General features: G+C 43.2%; 1 long non-coding RNA gene across 1 annotated transcript; it reads right to left on the bottom strand.

Annotated features, from left to right (window-relative positions):
- Nucleotides 1–3,861: 3,861 nt before the first annotated feature.
- Nucleotides 3,862–14,397, bottom strand: LOC140702275 (uncharacterized). Its single transcript, XR_012081388.2, has 2 exons — nt 14,021–14,397; nt 3,862–9,104 (listed from the first exon to the last, which is right to left on the bottom strand). It is a non-coding gene; the product is annotated as an uncharacterized LOC140702275 (long non-coding RNA).

The raw sequence follows: 14,397 nt of genomic DNA, 5'->3' as shown, positions 1-14,397 counted from the left end.
ATTCTGCTTATTAAAGGGGAGGATTTGAAGCTGCCTGATAAGAGACTCTGTTTAACTTGTTACCTTGGGCGCCAAGGTTTATTTTCACTAACGGAGTGCAATTGTAGCTTCAGCATCCAAACGGTGACTCCAGGCTTCTGGAGAGACAAATGCCACATCTGTGTTTGGAGTTGGCACCCAGCCAACAGAGAGAGACACACACCCCCAGGTCAGGCGGCAAGAGATACAGAAACCAAACTATCAAAGATATCATCAAATTTACACATGGAGGAGAAGCTAGCCAGCACATGGCAAATGCACATTTCAAAGCCCTCAGTGAAGGTGGACTGTAAACCACCTTTTGCCCAACGATGTCTAAGAGATGGGCAACAGGCTGTAGTATTCTACTGTTTAATCCGCCTGGACAATATCTTTCCTGTTTTTGTTTTAATAAGGTTTATCCCTTTCTAAACTGTCCCCCTGTGCTGGGGATGCAGAGCTCACCTGCTTCAAACAAGAACAAGCAATTCATTGATACTCTAAGGTCATTGTTCCATATATCAGATCTGGTTTGTCACCAGCTTAGATGATCCCTTGCTTTTGATAGAGTGTAGGTCTAATATTTCCATAACTCAAATGAAGTTCAAGTCTATTTATATTTATATGCATGGCACCTCCGTGATCTGCATGGTTGCCATCGTTAACTAAGCAAGCTCTGTCATCTTGAATGGTGACCACTGTAACCTTTGTCTTCTGAAAGGAAAAGTATGACATCCCATTGATAATGCACCTGTGTGGATTGGTTTCACTTTAACCCTTTGGTTCCTTTGATTGATTGATAAAAGTGTTTGATCAGTTTTTAAAGTGGAAACTTGTTTGGACTTCTGTTCCCCAGTCGGTCAGCCAGTATGGCTAGTGTCACAGTCCAGAACAGGAACATTTCCAACATGGGAAAATAATTACATTTGGACATTGATTTGGGGCCAAGGACTCATTTCTACTCCATCTAATATTTTCAGCAATATTCCTTTTCAGAAAGATATTTTTTTAAAATTATCCTTATTTGGTGAAATAAGTCTTCAGTGTTGGGGGACCCTGAACAAGATATAGGGAAGATAATGTTTCTTCTGTATAATCAGCCCTAATGAACTCCCTATGATGCAGATGGCTGGGAGCCTAATTACACAGTACAGATAATCTGTCAGAACTGAAAACATATTTACGTTCCAGCCATGTGCTTGAGGCAGACCTTCAGGTCTGAAGCATCAGCCCTGCACACAAGCTGTACTTAGCTCTCATAAACCAATCACAAAATGAAGCAAGCTAATCTAAAAATTATAGGAAGCAAGAAAATCTCCTGCCATGACACTCAGACACTTTCAGCAATTAAGGAATTCCAATTTCTAATGAGAGATTATCTATAATGGATTGTTTGGATGGGTTTTTCTGGTGGAGCAGATGATCTGCACGTAATAAGAAAATGGCTACTCTGTCAACGAGCGCACTTTGCCACATGGAGCCTTCTTGCCTGCCTGCCTGCCTGCCTGCCTGCCTGCCTGCCTGCCTGCCTGCCTACATACATACATACATACATACAAGGGCAAGGGCAAGCAGCCTGCTGCAAGGCACCCAGTGCCTCAGGCTTTGCTTTCATCATCTTCTCCTGATGAGGAGAGCTGGCCAATATGGCAGCAGCTACAAGCTAAGATTGCTGCACTGGAGGCGGAGCATGCGTTACAGCCTGGACCGGCTGCAAGTAGGACCCAGCCTCATAGGTCAGCCAAGGAGTCGAAGAGTCCTAAGAGAACAAAGCTTAAAACCTGGGCTAATGATTTATTATCTCGTTTTGCTGTGCTAGAGGCAAGACAGGTTGCTACTCCAGGTGCACTGGTACCAGCGTCAGAGTCGTCACCACAGGCGTCCCAGAGTGGAGTAGCAGGAGCAGCGGGTGGTCCTTCAGAACCAGGGGCGAAGATGGCAGTAAGTGGAGAAGGGGCAGCAACGAGAGCAATCCAGGATTCAGCAGCAGCAGGGTTGGCAGGTGGCACCAGACACTTACAGGGAAACAGCCTCTTGGCCTTGGCCTGGCAGAGCGCAAACGGGTGTACGTACATGCCTTTCCATCAAACCTGCCTCCAGAAGGATGGGTCCCACAGCCCACTCAGGTTAGCTCTGCAGCGCAAGGGATGCGTTCCTGCTGTGGGATGCGTACCCTCACGACCCTCATGTTTCCCCTCCCGATGTCTCGATGACAACGACTTAGCTGAGCATAGCGGCAAGTTGTTGGTGATCGTTATAATACAAGATTTGAGCCTACTGAAGGCAGAACACCCGGAAATGAGCATTTTGTGGTTGACAACGGTACCTCAGTCGAGCTGGAGAGCAGATTACTCCCCACAGTGCATAAACACAGCTCGTAGAAGACTTAATAGGGAAGTCTGCAGTGCACGGGACTTGGAACTCTCACAGGGCATCCCAACATCCGTTTGGACCAGCTGGAGCTGTTTAGGAGTGATGGGGTTCACCTGTCTGATTTGGGAACGGAGCTCTTCCTTCGGGATCTTCAGAGGAGCCTATGTGTGATTGTAGATGAGATGGTCGGGCAAGGAACATGGTCGTGCTAGTCCCTGCGCCATGGTGAGTAGTGCAGAAGAAAGTTAGGTCAGTGAGCCCCAGTGAAAACACAAGCAAGGATATAGCGCATCCAAACTCCCAGTGCTGTGGATCATGAGATTACAACATGCCGGGGGGGGAGGATGTGCTGGTGCCATGCCCGGACCAAGGGCCACTAATGGAATTGGAGGTTTGAGGGCTGGGGCTGGTCAAAGCAAGGCTGGCCGGAGTTGCGCTGTCTGTAGGACCGTACAGCCTCAGGGCGTGGGACTCACCCATTTTCTGGAATAGGGGTCCCATGAGACCCTATATATACTCTTTCTGCACGACGGCAGGCCCCTCTCTGTTGTGAGATCTTAAATATTGCATTGATTAATAAAGCGTGGCCCTGGTTTACCCGATCACTTTGTGTCTCACATCATTATTCTGGGGTGGGAGAGGAAAAGGACTTTGTCACTGAAAGGGCATATATTGTACATTTTGTATGTGTTTTCTTATAATCATTTGGCTTACATGCACATGCCTTCCTTGTGGCACAAATGGCTATTAGGAAAAGGATGGGCATATAGATAAGAGTCTGAGCAGAGAAAAGGGAGTTCTGTTTTGCTTGCTTTGCACAGCATCCACTTGTGGTAGCCCCACATCAATCTACTGTTGTAACAAAGCACATGAGATAAAAGTCCATCAAAGAATGATGCCTCATTAAACTCAATGCTATGGTGAGCTGAGTGAAAAAGGAATGCCATGCAGTGTGTACCACATTCTCAGTATGCAGGTGGGGGATGATGTGAGCTAAATATGGGCAATTCGTATCCCTGGGGATACGAATGTGAATAGCAGCACCAGAGGTGCTACAGAGACCCATTCCCTCCCCCTGAGCTGGCAGGTCCACTCACCATTCGCAGCATGGTGCCTGGCTCTGTTGACATTGCATCAATCACAGAAGGAGCCCAGCCAACTCTTCCCTGCCTCCCCATGCAGCTGACCACTGTGGTGCAGAGATAGGACAGGGAGTCTCCCTGCTTGGCTGATGAATGGTCAGCTGCTCAGGGAGGTGGGAAGAGCCACAAGTACACAATACCATGGTTTTATCTCTTTCCTACTCATGGCCTATTGCCCAAAGGCTCAGTGGCAGCTGCTCATGCTAGAAGCAGGTCAAAAGAAGAAAAGGATACTAGGGGGTCAACAAAGTTGGCTGTTATCTTCAGCAAATTAAAGGAAGTTTTGGCTTAGCTTGGCTTGGTCTGGGTGTTGTTTTGTACTATCTCATTTCCTTTCTTTCTTTCTTTTTTCTTTTTTTTTGGAAGGGTCTCCTTAGCTCAGCCAAGTGATCTCGGACTGCAGATGGACTGATGGCAGGAAGAAGCCTCCACCTTAGTAGGAAAAGGTGGGTGAGCAAGTCTGTCTTACTCAGCCTGTGCCCTGCCTAGTTGTGTTCTAATACTCCTTGGAAGGAATACAGAGAGAAAATGCATGTTTACAACTTCTCCTCTTCCTGTTTTGTAATCTAAACTCCCCATTTCAAGTTTCCAAGGGAGTGGAAGAATGCTGGCGATGGGATATAAATGATTCTCTAGGGGATAGTAATAAGTGTTGTTCAAGCACTGTTGCACAAAATGAGCAAGAAGGGAAAATAAGTTCACTCTAATTGCAGTGACTGATGCAGAGTGGTATTAATGGGATAATATGTACTATTTGACAAGGGAATTCCTGCAAAAAGTGAGATCCAGGTACCCAAGAGCAAAAAGGAGAGGCCGTGAAGGAAATGCAGATGAATACTAGAGCCTCAGTCCTGCTTAGAGTAGACCCAGTGAAAACTATGGTTCTTCCCTTAAGCCCCATTGATTTCCATGGGCCTGCTCTAAGCAGCAACAATTTGGATCCAACCCACAGATCTAATATGAACTAACTAGAAGATTGCGCTGGAGAGAGGAAACATGTCACTTGTAATTACGGTCTAAAAAGCAAAGAATTATTTCTGCTGCTACAGATTTTTTTTCCCAAGCTTTCTCTTTCAAACCCCCATGAGTTTTAATTCAATCTTGATCTGACCATATGTTCCCTTTCAGCTTGATGTAGACATGGTCTGCTGTGCATATCTAGTTTTCAAAACCAAAGGGAGCAAACTTGTGTCTGTCAAAGAGGCTGACCAACAAGTGTGGAATGTCTTCATTCCAGGGTTTCAAGTACTTCTTGTGGTGGGGTGCCCCCACCCCCACCCCCCAGATCAATGATCTCAAGGGTCATAAAATACATTCTCTGCTAACAGAAGGGACAATGGCTATTTCCTGAAGCTGTCGCTTCACCAAACCATGGAGCTGCAAGCCACTCTGCCCTCCGTGGGATCGATTGTTAGCCTCCCACTCTGAATCTGTCCACGTAAAAGAAAATAGGAAGATCAAAAGAGGTGACCCAAGCCGGAGAGACTGACCTTCCAAGTTCTGAGTGTATATCAACAAGATCAACATTCCTCCGATGTATAGACGGTTGCAGGCCTTATTTTTCTCACTAACTCAAAGAAGAGGAGCGCATGACATTGGCAGCATGGCTGGCTGGCTATGGAAAGCTTGAGCTTTTCAAGTGTGCAAGCAGAGGAAAGGGCCAAGAGAGAGGACGAATCTGCAGCAGGAAACCTCTGACCCTCCTGATATTGCTGGGCCTCTGTTCTCATCAGCCTTTGCCAGGAGAACCAATTGCAGGGGTTCAAGGGAATTGCCACGAGCTTCTTAACCTATTGATGTTACAGCCAGGGATAGGAAATGTCACTGTTTAGATCCCAACTCTAAAGATACCCCACCCGAAATGCTCAGCCCAGGGGGGGGGGGATTCCCCTCACCTGTGATCACCTCACCCTTTCCCCTCCCCCAAGAGAGAGGATCCAGGTCTCCACAGAAAAAGATCCTCACTAATAGGTGCTCAGCATTTTCTGGTACTACCTTACTGTTTTTAGCTTTTCAGTGCTGTTTTAATTATGTAAGCTGCCTTGTGTCTTTTTGAGGAGAAAGGTGGGAGGGAGGGAGTGATTAGATAGATAGATAGATAGATAGATAGATAGATAGATAGATAGATAGATAGATAGATAGATAGATAGATAGATAGATAGATAGATAGATAGATAGATAGATAGATAGATAGATAGATAGATAGATAGATAGATAGATAGATAGATAGATAGATAGATAGATAGGCAATGAAAGAGAGGGCAAATGTTCACAGATGCCTGGGACATGGTTATGGAGGATTCTTGCAAGCTTTTCAGCAGAGAGTTGCTCTACAATATCATCCACCCTGAGACACATCCCAGGAATATCAACAGCAGCCTGTCCTTTATCATCAGAGCATCTGAGCATTATGGGTGTTGTGTGTGTGCACTGGCATGCATGCCTGTTTTATAGCTTCAGAAACTGAGGGCTTGTTAAAGAAGTGCTTGTTTTCATCGCAGTATTCTTTGTGTCTAGAGACCAATATTGACTGAAAAGCCCAGTAAGGCTGTGACTACCTAGCAAGGAAAATGCAGTTTCTCCCGCACTCATTCACTCTGAAGTTGCCCCTGTTTCCCTGGTTCTTCTCCGCATTAACTGGCCACACTGGGAGAAACAGGGGGGACCTTTTTTTCAGTGCACCAGCACGTGGCATAGTTAAAGGGGAACTGCCTATGCTTTGCCGTGAAGTGCAAAAAAACAAGCAAGAGGCTTTGCCTAACTTGTTAAACAGAAAAAAAGAGAGTAAAAATTGGAGAGAAAGCTGGGAGGGGACTAAACTCAAGGAAGGCACCACAGTCTTCTTTCCTCCCCCAGTACAGTGGGGTCTTGACTTGAGAACTTAATCCGTATTGGAAGGCGGTTCTCAAGTCAAAAAGTTCTCAGGTCAAATCTGCATTTCCCATAGGAATGCATTGAAAACCATTTGATCCGTATCTGCTCTTTTCCGTCCATAGACACTAATGGGAAGCTGCTATTCTGCCTTCGACCACTAGAGGGGGATATTTTGTTTCTTTTTTTCTTAGGTCAAGAAAGGTTCAGGGAAGGCAGGGAAAATACAGTCCAGGCAGTACCAGGCAGTCCGAAGACTGTCTCCCAATCCACTCTCTAAACGCTGGGAGGAGTGAGGAAGCAGACAGGCACCCTTTTCACTGGCCAACCGTTAACTGAAAGTTCACATTTTGCACTTTCCCTGCCTCCCACGTGGTTTTTTTTTCAGTTCTTAACTCAAATCTAAGTATGTAAGTCAAGTCAATATTTTCCCATGAGAGTGGTTCTTAAGTCAAAATGTTCTTAACTTGAGCTGTTCTTAAGTCAAGACCCCACTGTAAATAGGGAGCGGATCAGCCACCTTCCACTTGAGAGAGAGTGAGAGTGTGTGTGTGAAAAACGCAGATCAACCTGCCTCAAACCTGTAGTATTACCCAAATTTTCCCCCTGTGGGTCAACAGTAAAATAAGCTCACTGAATCACCCAATGTACAATTGAATTATAAGTTCAATTGATTCTAATGGGCCTACTCTGGTTGTGAGTTACTTTACTGAATAAAATAATCTTACAGAGGAGCTGGTTCATCAAATCCCCACTGATTCAATGGGCCTATATTAGTGTGATTTACTGTGCGAAGCAACATTTTTAGCTATTGAGTCAATTACTGCATAGTGACTCAATGCTTATGTAAACCTCATTAAATGAATGTGTCTACTGTAGTTGGATTATCAGTTGGATTCAGTCCACTCTGCAGCTCTTCTGCCTTTTCCTTCCCAACTGTGGTTAAAAAAAAAAAAACAACAGATTTAGAAACTTCTCTAACATTCCAGGAATACATATGTGTCACTGGACAGCCCTGTGGAAAGGAAAATTAGCAACTGTTTCCAAGTGTACTTGCATGGCGATCTACCTGTTTAGCGGCTTGTTCCTGACACAAAAGGGCTTTGCTTCTAGGACTTATACTATTTTTGAAGGTGATCCAGCTTAAATGGTTTTGCAATTCCTACTAAAAATAGCAGTATAACCAATACACAAAATCAGAGTTCTGGGTTAGACGATACTTCTACTGGATCGGTAAAAAGGTGCAAATAATGTTAGCTTTTGAGTTCTGCAGACAAAGATGATACAAAGCTGGGGTTCAAGCAAGAGGTCCACATTACCTCTGCCACGTGTAGACCTTAAAAGTCCGTTTTTGCCTGTTGGCGGTCTGACACCATGAGCGGTGGCCACCGTACCTGGCCCGATCTGTGGAGTTTCTTTTCAAACCCCCAATTTTATACTGCCTTTTGCCTAACAAAGAGTTCTGTAAACCTCAAAGGCTCATCTTATTTATAACTTCGGTGATCCAATCACAGCATTGGCTAACCCAGAACTGTGTGTAGGTTTTGTTTCATCAAATGACCTTTCTTGCAAAACCACGTTCAGCAAGGAAACAAGAGGGACATCTGTCCTGTCTTCCACTTCTTTCTGCAGCTAACCTGATTTTCAGTGTCAGGGAAATAAAACTATTTATTGATCTCCCTTTCTTTCTTTTTTTAATTCCAAGGATAGGCCAAGAGATGGTTTCAAAACTGCAGGTGTTCAAAACAATGGCTCGGTTTTTCCTTGAGATGGTGTTCATTAAAAAGGTCACCACTGAGGAGCAATGATCAGGACATGCAAAGCGGGTTTCCTATTGGGCGATTAGCTCGATGGTAGGCCCATGCGAGGCCATCTATCGAGGTAGTTTTCCCTGTCAATTTTCATGCATTTGCTGTTTGCAGAAGCACAAAAGAGGAGGCAACCTAACTGACACCTAGTCCAATGCATGCAGTAATTTTCCAGTGCCTGACAGCCTAAAGACACGGTTTCACTGAAGTGTTTTCTTTCGCAGAGCTCCAGAGGAAATTTAGTGAGATTAGGAGAGACACAGTGAACCCATGGGAAGGTTACTAGCTTTTTTTCTTTTCTTTAAGACGGTGTGCCATCCTTCTCCAATATCACATGCACATTTGGAAAACAACGGTGACATCTGCTGGCTGAGGACAAGTTTGAACTGAACTAACCCTTAATAAACCTTTTCCAAACAGGAGACGCTCACATTGGGTTAGGTCAGTGGTTCCCAACCTGGAGACCCAGATGTTCTTGGACTACAACTCCCAGAAATCCTGGCCAGCACAGCTAGTGGTGAAGGCTGCTGGGAGTTAGGTGGTGGGTTAGGTATTGAGCATGTTGGAATGCCCCAGAAGACCAGCAAAGAAGGTGAGTTCTTTGTGTTGCTTGTTAATATAATTTTAGCACACGAAAATAGAATACATACAACTAACATCTTTGGGAATGCCAGGATGCAACCTGGTTTAAAACATTACTTCAACAGGAAAGGAGTTGTTGTACATTGTCATTCCCAAGTAACAGTGTCTGTAGGCACAAACTTGTTCACATTTGTGTCTGTGAACCTATCAGCTGATGACTTATGGCTGAATGCATGGATAGTCTTTGTGGATAAGCATCATGCTGGAGGTAATGTGAATCACAGCGAGAGTTTCAGACATGGAGTTTGACCTGTAGTAGCACACCAAGAGAGAAAATGAAAATGAAAATGAAAATGAGAAACAAGAAGAGAGAGACTCCGCTTGGCACCAGGGCATGGCTGTTTTCCTCTTCCCTTGCCCAGTGTCCAGCTTAGAATAGTCAGCTGTCTTCACAAGAATTATGAAAGAACTTTCTTGCTCTTTATATTGTAATAAATGTAAACAGCTGCCTTCTAGTGCCTCAGACGGCTGGTTCATCTGTCCTGTTATTGCCAACTCTTTCTGGCAACAGCTCTCCAGAGGTTAAAAAGCTTCTTAGCCCATTGGGGAGATTCGTCTTGTACCTTAGTGGTCTCTCCCTCATCTACCCACCCTGCTTACTTTCTGACATTAGTCCATATTGACATATGGTGGTATGGTGGCTCATCAGCATCAACAATTGGGAGTAAAGCCAATGGAGAGAGATAATGAGAGTTACCGGCTAACAATATCAAAAAGACCACGCATTTCTCACTCCTTCTATACACAATTGAAAGGGACATTATAAAGTTATCAAGATTTGGACAACTTTGGGCATGTGAAACTATTAGTGCTGCCTTTGTGGTTGTTTTGTCTTTTTTTCCACTCACATTGATAGTTTGACATCAGCAAAGAGTCCTATTGCTAGGTCTCTTAGTAATATTGTAGACTTCATGCTTTCCTGATGATATAATGTTTTGTGTTGTTGGCAAATACAGTGCCACTGAAATTATGGGATGTAGGTTATGTTAGCCTGCCTGCAAACTGAAAAAGGTACACCCTCATATAACGGATACAGCATTGATGAGGGCAACAATTTTGGTGTACCTATCATTTTATACAAATTTCAGCATAACATCCATTGGTAGCCATGTAATTACTGAATATCTGCAGGTTCAAGTTGCACCTTCCTTCTGCATTCCTTACTTCTGCCATGCTTGTTCCCATTCCATTTCAACAGCTGCCTTCTTCCTCGTTTGTAGCCATTTTCTACAAAGTAGCTGGCATGATTCTCTCTCTCTCTCTCTCTCTCTCTCTCACACACACACACACACACACACACACACACACACACACACACACACACACACACACACACACACACACACACACACACACACACACACACACACACACACACAAAACTGCGTCAAGTTGTTAATGAGCTTCTTTCTTGCTTTGGCCAGTTGGAATTTTTCTTTTTGAAATCTGTTGTTTTGGTTTTTTTTTTTTAGCTAATAATACAAAATGAAGGACACAACGAAGAAAAAAACCTAAACACAAAAACAACACAATAATACAAAAAGTGTGCATGCACGCATACATACCCCACTGGGACCGTCTGGAGATATACTGTATATTATTTTTCTTCATTACAGAACGTCATTCAGGTCGGTATAAAACCCTTCCCTTTTTAAAAATCCCAACTGCCATAAAATCTCTCCCTGTATCAATGAAAACACCCCTATGTACTGATTCCTTCTTCATTTTCATGCTGCATGTTAATTTATCATTAATAACTATATTCCAGACTTCTTTATGCCATTCATCCGACTGCAAGTCATGCTTAACTTTCCAGTGCCTTACTACCATTAATCTTGTTGCTGTTAATAAATTTGAAATTAGTTCTTTCATTGTCCAACCCCATTGATCATTATCAAATGTTGCTAAACGAACTATCTTAGGGCAAACCTCTATACAGTATTTAACTTTAATATTTAATTCATTTCCTTGAAGACAAACCTCCAAAATTTCAATAGATTCTCACATTCAAACCCCATAAGGAAACAAGTACTCACTTCCTAATATCTTCTCCAACATAAATTAGAATATTTACGATCCATATTATTTAATTTCACTCCAATTAAATACCATATCCAAACTAATTTATAAACATTGTCTTTTATCTATACAGACATACACTTAAATATTATTTTATAACGTATTCTTTCCACACTTCTAAATTTATTTCTTCCTCCAAATGAAATTCCCATAATGCTTTAAGAACATCTTGTTGCTCATCTGCTTCTCTTAATATCTTATAAATTCTACTTGTTATCTCTTTCTTTACCTTATTTTAGTTTACACACACACACACACACACACACACACACACACACACACAAACACACACACACACATATATTCTTCAAATGTTGTAAGATCTCTACATTTGCCATTTCCTATTACCTGTTCTTTTAGACCATTGTTCTAAATGGATAAGGTTAAGCCAAGACATTCTTTTCAATCTTAATATTGCTATTATATGCTCTTTATTACTCATTCCTTCTAACCCATTTTTAAATCTAATAACTTGTTTCTTCCTTAATAGGTTTTCCAAGTTCCCTTTCAGATTTTTCGGAAATTTCTCTCACTCTACTACTAGGGGTAATAGAGAAATTAATGGAAAATATATATATTCTATATTTATTCCAAATTTGTAACATATTTTTAAGAAAAGGGTTTTCAAATTTTTTTAACAACACAGTGATCTTATTATTTTGTTTCAAAACATATTCTCAATGTACCCGCCAACTTCCTGTAATTCCAACCTTAACCATATTAAATTATTAAGCTGAGATATCCAGTGTATGTCTTGCTTGAGTAGCTATATAACATACATAACCTTAAATTAAGACGACCGCACACTCCTAACATTTGAGATTTATACTGCTTCCTTTTATCAATCCGTGCCTTTAAATCTCTATTACAAAAGGTATCAAATCATATTTTGTCAGTCCTTCAACTTTTCTTCTCTTATCTTTAATGACAACATCTTCCTCTCTCTCTCTCTTTTTCTGGCATCTTTCAACAGGTGGAGATTGCTTTCTCTGTGTACCCTTGGTTTCAATCCAACACAAGGAATTGTCTTGATCTGTAGAGACTGCCGTAGTTGTTTTCTCAGGAACTGGGGTTGGTGTCACGTACTCAGGAAAGCCTTGAGGAGAACTTTTAATAACCAAGTCCTCTGACTGTACTCTCTGCAGTCAGAGCAAGAGTGGAAAGTCTTGTGGGCCCTACTTTGTTTTTGTACCAGAGCCCTGAGATGCCCTCAACAAATACCAATAAAAAAGGGATTCTGCTCAGAGAATTTCAAGTAAAGGAAACTTGTTTCAAACACAAAAATTCAGTAGAACTCACAGTCCTCCTACATTGGGAAAAATCATAGTTTTCCCCAGGTTTTTCTGTGAGGATGAAACAACGAGAGTGCACAGCCTTCAGCTTCTTGAAGACAAGTATATATAGGTATCTCAGATCCTTGGGATGTTATGACGTCTGCATACTTCACTTTGCTCATCTGAAATGTTTCCAGATTACATCCTTCTCAAACCAATTTAGACTACAGATGTGAAAACCTCTTACTCTTGATTTTCTTGTGCTTCTCCAGATCCCACCAGCATTCGTATCCCATCCTCGGCTCCCATTGAGATGTGAGACTTTAGCTTTTTTTTTTTTTAACCTCCTTCCCTCATGGAAATTTTTAGGCATTTTTTTGTAGATCTTTCTCTTAATGTAAGCATTTTTGTTCACATTTTCTTCACGGATTGAAGCATGTTTGTATATAGTTCCCAGGAGTATCATTTTAAAAAATCATTTTAATCATTTGCCTTTTAAAAAAATATACACAACTTTTTCTTCAAAATGTACCACCAGCCTTGGAAATGTACCAGTTTCTGAGAGAAACACAAGGGTCTTTTTTTCATGTGCCATCAAGTCAATTCTGACTTATGCTGACCATTTACATCGTTTTCGAGGTAAAGACTACTCAGAAGTAGTTTCCCATTCCTTTCTCCTGAGGGCAACCTGGGACTGTGCAGCTTGCCCAAGGCTACACAGGCTGGCTTTTCTCCCTGGAGGCCCAGTGGGGAGGATTGAACTCCCAACCTCTGGCTCCACAGCCAGATGCTTAAACCACTGTTAGGGATATGAAAACGGCTCTTTCACTGGGAATCTCGAATCTAGTGAAATTGTTGTCTGTTCCTCATTGTGAACTGCGCTGGGTACATACAAATGGAACTGTATTGTTTCCAAAACAACGTCCTTCACCACCATTCACCTTTTTCCTATCCATGCACCATTCAAGTCATGGCAATTATCTTTGAACTTGAAGACAAGGCGGTAGGACAAATCTCTCTTGATTGCATTTTGAAATGTTCCTTAAATACGGTCAAAGAAACAATGACAACAATTGCATTAGCAGCATGGAAGAATTAAGAGAGGTTGTTAACATTTCAGAATATATTGGGAGAGAGAGAGAGAGAGGGTGTTTTCTGAACACAGAAACATACACTGTGATTGCCGCTTTCATGCCCACAACGCTATCTTGTGCAAAACACAAAAGGGTACAATCCAGCTTCTTGTGTGCAAAGAACAGTGAGCTAAACACTCCTGGCATGCAGCAATTCCATAAGAACTTCTGGACTTTTGCCCCTCTGAGCAATACGTATTGCGTTCCACATCCTGAATGCCTCTTCAGCTCTTATCAGGATCAGCAGTGCAGTACCTGGCTCTTAACAGAGTTGTAACTAGCAATTTGGGTACACAAAGCCAGCAGCACAAAATGTGCCCTGAAAGCAACATTGCCTGTTCACTGCGCCACCCAGAAGACAAAGCTCCTCAGTGACAAAAGGAAGGTGAGAGAGAGAGAGAGAGAGAGAGAGAGTCAAAAATGTTCTCCAGCCCTACAGGATAGGAAGCATAATCTCAGCGCAAAAAAGCTTGCAATCAGATGAAGAAAGGACTTCAGAGCTGGCATGATCACAGTGCGTAAACGTTGAAGGGGCACAGCTATCTTGCAAACCCAGCCCCCGAAAAAGAGTGGCTACAGGAGGTGCAGCTGAAGCAATTGGTTTCATGCCGAGCTCCGAGTCCCCCTTTCTCTAAGAAGAGAACACAGGGAGGGGGGGCTCTATCCACCTCTTCACTCACCTGGGGGCACCTGCAGAGCGACAGAGCTTAGTGGAGGCCAAGCACAGCAAGGAAGGCAGAAGCAGGAGGTCGCGAAAGTGGGTTGCTTAGAGACATCCTCTTCCTAGGTGTGCCTGAGCAGCGGCTCTTGCCTTAAGGCTTCCGGCAAGCCTGAACCAGGGCTGCTTCGTAGCCAGACGTCTCCGTTGCCATCACACCTGAATAACCTGGAAGAGGAGGAGAGGAAATGTGTGCGAGGGTGATCATCCTTCTTTTAACCACACTGCCATTCTCCTTCTCCCACCCCTCCGGACCCCGGCCCACTGTGGGAAAGGAGAGGCTGCTCTACTGAACTTGCCACCCTCCCCCTCCAGCATGCTGGAGCTGGGCTCCAACCT

The sequence above is a fragment of the Pogona vitticeps genome, chromosome 1 (assembly GCF_051106095.1).
Source record: "Pogona vitticeps strain Pit_001003342236 chromosome 1, PviZW2.1, whole genome shotgun sequence".
Lineage (NCBI taxonomy): Eukaryota > Metazoa > Chordata > Lepidosauria > Squamata > Agamidae > Pogona > Pogona vitticeps.
This window is presented reverse-complemented; position numbering and strand designations above follow the sequence as displayed.